Here is a 10,797-nt window from a genome sequence, read left to right as displayed (position 1 = left end):
CTTTAAAATGAAAACCACATAAAATATGGCTTTCCTCTTCTTTCTTCAAGACCAGGACAGACTAGTTTTCTCCCAAGGTACATTTACTTATAAATAAACTTCTTTTCTCAGAACAGTGGTCCTGAACCAGGGACAATTTTGTCCCCTTACCCCACTCCCTGGCAGACATATGGCAATGTATTGGAACACTGGTTGTCACAGCTGGGGGATGCAACTTGAATCTAGTGAACAGAGGCCAGGAGTGCCACTAAACGTCCTGCAATGCCCAGGACAGCCCCCAAGACAAAGAATTATCCAGCTCAATATGTCAGTAGGGCTGGGTTGAGAAATCCTACCTAAATAAGATTTGAGATTGTATTTATCTCCAAAGTAACTGGATATCATATACTTTGGATTTTATTTGGGAGCAGTATTTGGAAACAAAACTTGCCCCTTAGATTATAGTTACTGGATTTAGCAAATAAAAATACAGGAAGCTGGGGACTTCCCAGGTGGTCCAGTAGTTAGGAATCCACCTGCCAATACAAGGGACAAGGGTTCCATCTCTGGTCTGGGACGATTCCATATGCTACAGAGCAACTAAGCCCATGGGCAACAACTACTAAGCCCACACTCTGCAACAAGAGAAGCCACTGCACTGCAGTGAGAAGCCCGTGCACCGCAAGTAGGGAGTGGCCCCTGCTCTCTGCAGCTAGAGAAAGTCCAAGCGGCAATGAAGACCTATCACAGCCCTAAATAAATAAATAGAAATTCTAAAAAACACAGGAAGCTGAGTTAAATTTGAAGTTTTTATTTATATGAAAAAAAATTATCCATTATTCCTGTGAAATTTGAGTTTAACTGGGCATCTTGTATTTTATCTGGCAACCTTACCTTAGATAGAGGTATTTGCCTTACTTTTCACTGGTAGATTCATTTTTATATTTTAAACCACTGATTTTAGTTAAAAGATGCTCGCTGATTTTAAAAACTGTCTTTATGTTAATGTGGTACATAAATTAATTATCTTTCCAAAAAAAGTACATTACGATGAAAGCAGCTTGAGAGAATCTTTAGTTTCTTTTCTGAAAATTGTGTCAACCTGATTTTTGTTAAATTGCTGTGATGTGATAATAAACTTTCTAATGTTCTTATGCTTTGCTAGGAATGGTCCACATTGATTCTGGATCTGGGCTCAGTCTCTTCTAAGATATTTCCCCAAATATACAAATCAGGGTCTTTCACTTTCTTTTCCTGCCAGACCATCTATTACGTTCTTCACACTCAAAATAAAACTAAGTGATTACAATTTGAGAAGAATATGAATAATTAATATTGATAATCTCAGACAAAATCCAACACACGTGCCACATCACCCAGAAGAAAAGTGACTATAAGAACTGAAACATTAAGGTCTTTCTTTCATAAAAATATATATGTGTCTGAGCCCAGGCCTGGGGTTGGAAGGCCTGTGTTCTGGGTGAGATTCTGCCACTGGCTTCTCTGGGCGTCTCTTCTAGTGCTCACCCCTTTACACCAGGCTCTCTCTTTACAATGCTTAAGATGCTTTGTGACTTAGGCATAGGAAAATATATGAGAAATCACCTAATTTTATCACATAACTGTCACATCTACTAAATGAAATGTTAAAAATAGTTATTTAATAATAATTTAAAAATCAGATAATTGCAAATTTACTAATTAAATTAACTTTTAACTATACTTCTTTATATTACACATGGAATTACAAGCTGCTATGCTAAAGCTGAAACTGCAATACTTTGGCCACCTCATGCAACGAGTTGACTCACTGGAAAAGACTCTGATACTGGGAAAGGTTGGGGGCGGGAGGAGAAGGGGACGATGGAGAATGAGATGGCTGGATGGCATCACCGACTCTGTGGACATGAGTTTGAGTGTACTCCGGGAGTTGGTGATGGACAGGGAGGCCTGGTGTGCTGTGATTCATGGGGTAGCGGAGAGTCGAATACGACTGAGCGACTGAACTGAACTGAACTGAAACTTTAAAAAATCCATAATCTATTACCTTTTGCCAATATGGGAAGAGCTAGAGAAATGTTACAGTAAAAATGAAGACATTTACAGTGTTTTCTGTGTAGTAGCACTGAAGCACTAAAATATTCCCAAAAGGAGCTAAGAAAAAGAACAAGCAAAAACTATCCTGCTCCAAAATATACTGAATGTGTAAAACAGGTAAAGGATGCTGATTGCAGCCAGGAAATTAAAAGACGCTTACTCCTTGGAAGGAAAGTTATGACCAACCTTGATAGCATATTAAAAAGCAGAGACATTACTTTGCCAACAAAGGTCCATCTAGTCAAGGCTATGGTTTTTCCCGTGGTCATGTATGGATGTGAGAGTTGGACTGTGAAGAAAGCTGATCGCTGAAGAATTGATGCTTTTGAACTGTGGTGCTGGAGAAGACTCTTGAGAGTCCCTTGGACTGCAAGGAGATCCAACCAGTCCATTCTAAAGGAGATCAATCTTGGGTGTTCATTGGGAGGACTGATGCTAAAGCTGAAACTCCAATACTTTGGCCACCTCATGTGACGAGTGGACTCACTGATGCTGGGAAGGATTGGGGGCAGGAGGAGAAGGGGACGACAGAGAATGAGATGGCTGGATGGCATCACCGACTCTGTGGACATGAGTTTGAGTGAACTCCGGGAGTTGGTGATGGACAGGGAGGCCTGGTGTGCTGTGATTCATGGGGTCGCAAAGAGTCAGACACGACAGCGAATGAACTGAACCGAACTGAGTGAGAACCTACTGTGTGGCACAGGGAGCCCTCTACTCAGTTTCTGACCTAAACGGGAAGAAAATCCAAGAAAGGGGACATACGTATATGTATAGCTGATACACTTTGCTGTACAGTAGAAACTATTGTAAAGTAGAAAAATACTGAAAGCAACTATACTCCAATAAAAATTTAAAAACCATACGTATATTTTGAATGCAACTGTTCCACATGATCTTGGTTTAATTATCGTCATTTCTGAGCTCTCATTATTTTAATATTTAAAATTGGTTTTTATTTTTTTCATTTACCACAGTTGCAGAATGCTAAAAGTTGCCACTTTGCCCCAGTGGGGGTAAACGCTTCCTTCATCTTTAGTCTATTTGTCCATCTTCAGGTTTTTTCTGAATTTCTAAATCAAATCCACAAACCACAGAGAAGGGAAGACTCTAGCAGCTGAGAAGCAAGAGGGGTCTAACTCGATGTCCTCGAAGGCCCAGCTTGCAGGATGGGTCTGGCAAGACCTCGGAACTGTGTCTCAGGAAGGAAGGCCAAGAGACGCTGGGTCACTGGGAGGCACAGAGTCCTGGCTTCCCCAGGCCAGTCGAGTGCAGTGTTGATCCCACTTACAGTATGAACAGTGTCGTTCACACGTTGAGGTCATCATTCTAAAATGGATAATCTAAATTTTTTCTATTTTCTCCTCTTGGGGAAAAAAAAAAAAAAAACATTTAAGGTAACCCTAAATGACATTTTCAGTTCCAGCTCAGTTATTGCAGCTAGGGTTCCTTGTGAAAGTGACCTACCATGGGGAGAAAGTCAGGAAACTGACCTGGGTGGTTTTCAAAGTCCTTTTATCTCTAAGCTTTACTTCCCTCTACCTTCACCTCTCTGGCCCTGATTCATTTATGCCACACTGGGAGAGCCCCAAGTATGAGTGACCCACCCCCTAATTCCTATCATGCTCAGCTGCACTTTTAACTTTTAAAGAAACAGACTTGTAGAGGAATGCTTAAAACCCACAATATAGGAAGAGCTTCTCCAGACTCTCTCACCAATCTGTTTCTGATGATAAATACCAGATGCTTTGGAGGAAGATGAACTATACAGACAACTTGCATGTAAACTATACAGTCATGGCAAGACAGGGTCTGGAAGGGAAACGGGATTTCATTTTGAACTTGGCCATGGCATCTGCTTCTGCCCCCAAAGGGGAGCAGTTTTGAGTTGCTGTAGGTTCATTCATCTATGTGTGTTCGTTGTTTCTCTTTTCTTCGTGAGGGAACTGCATTCGCTCTTTTCTTCTTCCCTTTTCCTCTTGGAAGTTCAGCTGTTGTATCTGGTTTGTAGAGATCAGAACTGCCACGGGCAGCTGCTTGAGCCTCCTGTGTGGTGAGAAGGGGTTGGAGAGCTTACGCAGTCAGGGAAAATCACTAGTAAACAGCAGGGTGTGACCACTAACCCCTTCAGAAAGCTCTCTAGGTTCAAAACCACCCCTCTCCTCTTTTGAGCTCCCCTTACTTACTCCTCTTCTTGGTCTAATCTCCTTCCTCCCTGATCCCTTTCTTGCTCCCTCTCTCCTTTCCCTAAATATTTCCTGAATCTCCAATTTGTTCTTTAAAAGTCCATGAAATGCTTTGACATATAAACAAATATAAGGAATAATATAACAAATATTTGTTCCTACTACTCAGCTAAATTTGTTACTACAAATTATTGAAGCCAATTCTATATCCCTCTCCTGATATAGCCACCCTCCATTCTCTGTCGTGGGAGTTAAACATAATGCTTAACTTGCTACTCATTTATCTGTAACAGATTATAATATGGAACTTAAAAAAACTTGCTCTCACTGGAAACATTCTTTGTTCTTGTGATAAGAATCAGGGCATTTAAAACTAATACATATATAGGGACTTCTCTGATGGTCCAGGGGTTGAGAATCCACCTTCCAATGCAGGGGACACGGGTCTGATCACTAGCTGGGGAACTAAGACCCCACGTGAACTGATACCACTGATATTCCCTGCACGTCACAGGGAAAATCCCCGCATCACGACTCAGACCCCGTGCAGCAAGATAAACAAAATGTATTTTAAAAAACCTGTATATATAGAATGGATAAACAACATCACTCAGTCATGTCCAACTCTTTGCATCCCCATGGACTGTAGCCTACCACGTTCCTCCACCCATGGGATTTTCCAGGCAAGAGTACTGGAGTGGGTTGCCATTGCCTTCTCCAGAGGATCTTCCCAACCCAGGGATCAAACCTGGGTCTTCCACGTTGTAGTCAGATGCTTTACCGTCTGAGCTACCAGGGAAGATATATATATCAAATGGATAAACAACATCCTACTGTACAGCACAGGGAACTATATTCAACATCCTGTGATAAACCATAATGGAAAAAATAAGAAAAAGTGTGTGTATGTATATATATACACACACATCAAATGAGTCAATCAAAATATTCATTGGAAGGACTGATGCTGATGCTCCAATACTTTGGCCACCTGATACGAACAGCCGACTCACTGGAAAAGACCCTGATGCTGGGAAAGATTAAAGGCAGGAAAAGAAGGGGACAAAAGAGGATAAAATGGTTGGATGGCATCACTGACTCAACGGACACGAGTTTGAGCAAGTTCCAGGAGATGGTGAAGACAGGGAAGCCTAGCGTGCTACAGTCCATGGGGTCACAAAGAGTCAGACACAACTGAGCTACTGAACAACAACATAAACATTATATATAAGAATGTATATATATTCATAAATATGTACATTCTTTTTTTATTATTGTTATTATTTACTAATGTCATGGGTTATAAAATTTAGTACAACGTTGAATGGGATAAGCATAAATGGACATCTTTGTCTTGTCCTTTATTTTAGGGGGGAAACCATTCAATCTTTCAGCATTAAGGATGCTAGCCATATGTTTCTGTAGAAGTCATTTATCACACTGAGGAAGTTTTCTTCTACTACTAGTTTGTTCAGAAAATTTTTTGGGGGGGGGAAGTCCAACATAACTGTTTTTTTTTCTTTTTTTTTTTACTTTACATTATTGTATTGGTTTTGCCATACACTGACATTAATCTGCCCCGGGTGTACATGTGTTCCCCATCTTGAACCCCCCTCCTACCTCCCTCCCCATCCCATCCCTCTGGTTCATCCCAGCACACCAGCCCCGAGCATCCTGTATCATGCATTGAACCTGGACTGGTGATTCATTTCACATATGATAATATACATGTTTCAATGCCATTCTCCCAACTCATCCCACCCTCACCCTCTCCCACAGAGTCCCAAAGACTGTTCTATACATCTGTGTCTCTTTTGCTGTCTCGTATACAGGGTTGTCGTTATCATCTTTCTAAATTCCATATATATGTGTTAGTATACTGTATTGGTGTTTTTATTTCTGGCTTACTTCACTCTGTATAATAGGCTCCAGTTTCATTCACCTCATTAGAACTGATTCAAATGTATTCTTTTTAATTGCTGAGTAGTACTCCATTGTGTATATGTACCACAGCTTTCCTATCCATTCATCCGCAGATGGACATCTAGGTTGCTTCCATGTCCCGGCTATTATAAATAGTGCTGCGATGAACATTGGAGTACATGTGTCTCTTTCAATTCTGGTTTCCTTGGTGTGTATGCCCAGGAGTGCGATTGCTGGATCATATGGCAGTTCTATTTCCAGTTTTTTGAGGAATCTCCACACTGTTCTCCATAGTGGCTGTACTAGTTTGAATTCCCACCAACAGTGTAAGAGGGATCCCTTCTCTCCACACCCTCTCCAGCATTTATTGCATGTAGACTTTTGGATAGCAGCCATTCTGACTGGTGTGAAATGGTATCTCATTGTGGTTTTGATTTGCATTTCTCTGATTATGAGGGATGTTGAGCATTTTTTCATGTGTTTGTTAGCCATCTTTCTGTCTTCTTTGGAGAAATGTCTGTTTAGTTCTTTGGCCCAATTTTTGATTGGGTCATTTATTTTTCTGGAATTGAGCTGCAGGAGCTGCTTGTATATTTTGGAGATTAATCCTTTATCAGTTGCTTCATTTGCTATTATTTTCTCTCATTCTGAAGGCTGTCTTTTCACCTTGCTTATAGTTTCCTTTGCTGTGCAGAAGCTTTTGATTTTAATTAGGTCCCATTTGTTTATTTTTGCTTTTATTTCCAATATTCTGGGAGGTGGGTCATGGAGGATCCTGCTGTGATTTATGTCGGAGAGTGTTTTGCCTACGTTCTCCTCTAGGAGTTTTATAGTTTCTGGTCTTCCATTTAGATCTTTAATCCATTTTGAGTTTATTTTTGTGTATGGTGTTAGGGAGTGTTCTAGTTTCATTCTTTTACAAATGGCTGACCAGTTTTCCCAGCACCACTTGTTAAAGAGATTGTCTTTTCTCCATTGAATATTCTTGCCTCCTTTGTCAAAGATAAGGTGTCCATAGGTGTGTGGATTTATCTCTGGGCTTTCTATTTTGTTCCATTGATCTGTATTTCTGTCTTTATGCCAGTACCATACTGTCTTGATGACTGTGGCTTTGTAGTAGAGCCTGAAGTCTGGTATGTTGATTCCCCCAGTTCCATTCTTCTTTCTCATGATTGCTTTGGCTATTCGAGGTTTTTTGTATTTCCATACAAATTGTGAAATTATTTGTTCTAGCTCTGTGAAAAATACCATTGGTAGCTTGATAGGGATTGCATTGAACCTATAAATTACTTTGGGTAATATATTCATTTTCACAATATTTATTCTTCCAATCCATGAACATGGTATATTTCTCCATCTATTAGTGTCCTCTCTGATTTCTTTCACCAGTGTTTTATAGTTTTCTATACATAGGTCTTTTGTTTCTTTAGGTAGATATATTCCTAAGTATTTTATTCTTTTCGTTGCAATGGTGAATGGAATTGTTTCCTTAATTTCTCTTTCTATTTTCTCATTATTAGTGTATAGGAATGCAAGGGATTTCTGTGTGTTGATTTTATATCCTGCAACTTTACTATATTCATTGATTAGCTCTAGTAATTTTCTGGTAGAGTCTTTAGGGTTTTCTGTGTAGAGGATCATGTCATCTGCAAACAGTGAGAGTTTTACTTCTTCTTTTCCAATTTGGATTCCTTTTATGTCTTTTTCTGCTCTGATTGCTGTGGCCAAAACTTCCAAAACTATGTTGAATAGTAGTGGTGAGAGTGGGCACCCTTGTCTTGTTCCTGACTTTAGGGGAAACACTTTCAATTTTTCACCATTGAGGATAATGTTTGCTGTGGGTTTGTCATATTTAGCTTTTATTATGTTGAGGAATGTTCCTTCTATTCCTGCCTTCTGGAGGGTTTTTATCATAAATGGATGTTGAATTTTGTCGAAGGCTTTCTCTGCCTCTATTGATATAATCATATGGTTTTTATTTTTCATTTTGTTAATGTGGTATATTACATTGATTGATTTGCGGATATTGAAGAATCCTTGCATTCCTGGGATAAAGCCCACTTGGTTGTGATGTATAATCTTCTTAATGTGTTGTTGGATTCTGATTGCTAGAATTTTGTTAAGGATTTTTGCATATATGTTCATCAGTGATATTGGCCTGTAGTTTTCTTTTTTGTGGCATCTTTGTCAGATTTAGGGATTAGGGTGATGGTGGCCTCATAGAATGAGTTAGGAAGTTTACTTTCCTCAGCAATTTTCTGGAAGAGTTTGAGTAGGATAGGTGTTAATTCTTCTCTAAATTTTTGGTAGAATTCAGCTGTGAAGCCTTCTGGACCTGGGCTTTTGTTTGCTGGAAGATTTCTGATTACAGTTTCAATTTCCGTGTTTGTGATGGGTCTGTTAAGATTTTCTATTTCTTCCTGGTTCAGTTTTGGAAAGTTGTACTTTTCTAAGAATTTGTCCATTTCTTCCAAGTTGTCCATTTTATTGGCATATAACTGCTGATAGTATTCTCTTATGATCCTTTGTATTTCTGTGTTGTCGGTTGTGATCTCTCCATTTTCATTTCTAACTTTATTGATTTGGTTTTTCTCCCTTTGTTTCTTGATGAGTCTGGCTAGTGGTTTGTCAGTTTTATTTACCCTCTCAAAGAACCAGCTTTTGGTTTTGTTGATTTTTGCTATGGTCTCTTTTGTTTCTTTTGCATTTATTTATGCCCTAATTTTTAAGATTTCTTTCCTTCTACTAACCCTGAGGTTCTTCATTTCTTCCTTTTCTAGTTGCTTTAGGTATAGAGTTAGGTTTAGTTGACTTTTTTCTTGTTTCTTGAGGTATTCCTGTATTGCTATGAACCTTATAAATATGTACATTCTTATATGTCCATATGGACATCACCAGATGGTCAATACTGAAATCAGATTGATTATGTTCTTTGCAACTGAAGATGGAGAAGCCTTATACAGTCAGCAAAAACAAGACCATGAGGTAACTGTGGCTCAGATCATGAACTCCTTTTGCAAAATTCAGACTTAAATCGAAGAAAGTAGGGAAAACCAATAGGCCATTCAGGTATGACCTAAGTCAAATCCCTTACAATTATACAGTGGAAGTGAGAAATAGATTCAAGGGATTATATTTGATAAGATCTAATCTAATCTGATAAGATCTAAGAGTGCCTGAAGAACTATACACAGAGGCTCATGAGGAGGAAGGGATCAAAATCATCCCCACGAAAAAGAAGTGCAAAAAGTAAAATGGTTGTCTGAGAATGCCTTACAAATAGCTGAGAAAAGAAGAGAAGCAACAGGCAAAGGAGAAGGGGAAGGATATACCCACCTGAATGCAGAGCTTCAAAGAACAGCAAGGAGAGAGAAGAAAGCCTTCATAAGTGAACAGTGCAAAGAAATAGAGGAAAACAATAGAATGGGAAAGACTAGAGATCTCTTCAAGGAAATTAGAGACAGCAAGGGAACATTTCATGCAAAGATGGGCACAATAAAGGACAGAAATGGTATGGTCCTGACAGAAGCAGAAGATATTAAGAAAAGGTGGCAAGAATACACAGAACTATACAAAAAAGATTTAATTATGGTATGATCACTCACCTAGAGCCAGATATCCTGGAGTGTGGAGTCAAACAGCCCTTAGGAAGCATCACTACAAACAAAGGTAGCAGAGGTGATGGAATTCCAGTTGAGCTGTTTCAAATCCTAAAAGATGATGCTGTGAAAGTGCCACACTTAAGATTCCAGCAAATTTGGAAAACTCAGCAGTGGCCACAGGACTGGAAAAGGTAAGTTTTCATTCCAATCCTAAAGAAAGGCAATTGCAAAGAATGTTCAAACTACAGCACAATTGCACTCATTTCACATACTAACAAGGTCATGCTCAAAATCTTCCAAGCTAGGCTTCAACAGTACATGAACTGGGAACTTCCAGATGTTCAAGATGGATTTAGAGAAAGCAGAGGAACCAGAGATCAAATTGCCAACATCTGTTGGATTATAGAAAAAGCAAGAGAATTCTAGAAAAAACATCTACTTCTGCTATATTGACTATGCTAAAGCCTTTGACTGTGTGGATCACAACAAACTGGAAATTTCTTAAAGAGATGGTAATACCAGACCACTCTACCGACCTCCTGCGAAACCTGTGTGCAGGTCAAGAAGCAACAATTAGAACCAGACATGGAACAACAGACTGGTTCAAAATTGGGAAAGGAGTGCATCAAGGCTGTATATTGTCATCTTGTTTACTTAACTTATATGCAGAGTAAATAATGTGAAATGCCAGGCTGGATGAATCACAAGCTGGAATCAAGACTGCCAGGAGAAATAACCGCAGATATGCAGATAATACCACCCTTATGGCAGAAAGCAAAGAACTAAAGAGCCTCTTGATGAAAGTGAAAGAGCAGAGTGAAAAAGCTGGCTGGAAACTCAACAGTCAGAAAACTAAGATAATGGCATCCGGTCCCATCACTAAATGGCATATAGATGGGGAAACAGTGGAAACAGTGACAGATTTTATTTTCTTGGTCTCCAAAATCACTGTGGACGGTGACTGCAGCCATGAAATTAGAAGACGCTTGCTCCTTGGAAGAAAAGCTCTG

The sequence above is a fragment of the Moschus berezovskii genome, chromosome 9 (genome assembly GCF_049115385.1).
Source record: "Moschus berezovskii isolate FMDL1 chromosome 9, NW_MosBer_1.0, whole genome shotgun sequence".
In the NCBI taxonomy this organism is placed as follows: domain Eukaryota; kingdom Metazoa; phylum Chordata; class Mammalia; order Artiodactyla; family Moschidae; genus Moschus; species Moschus berezovskii.
The sequence above is the reverse complement of the archived record's forward strand: the minus strand, read 5'-3'. Positions refer to the sequence as shown.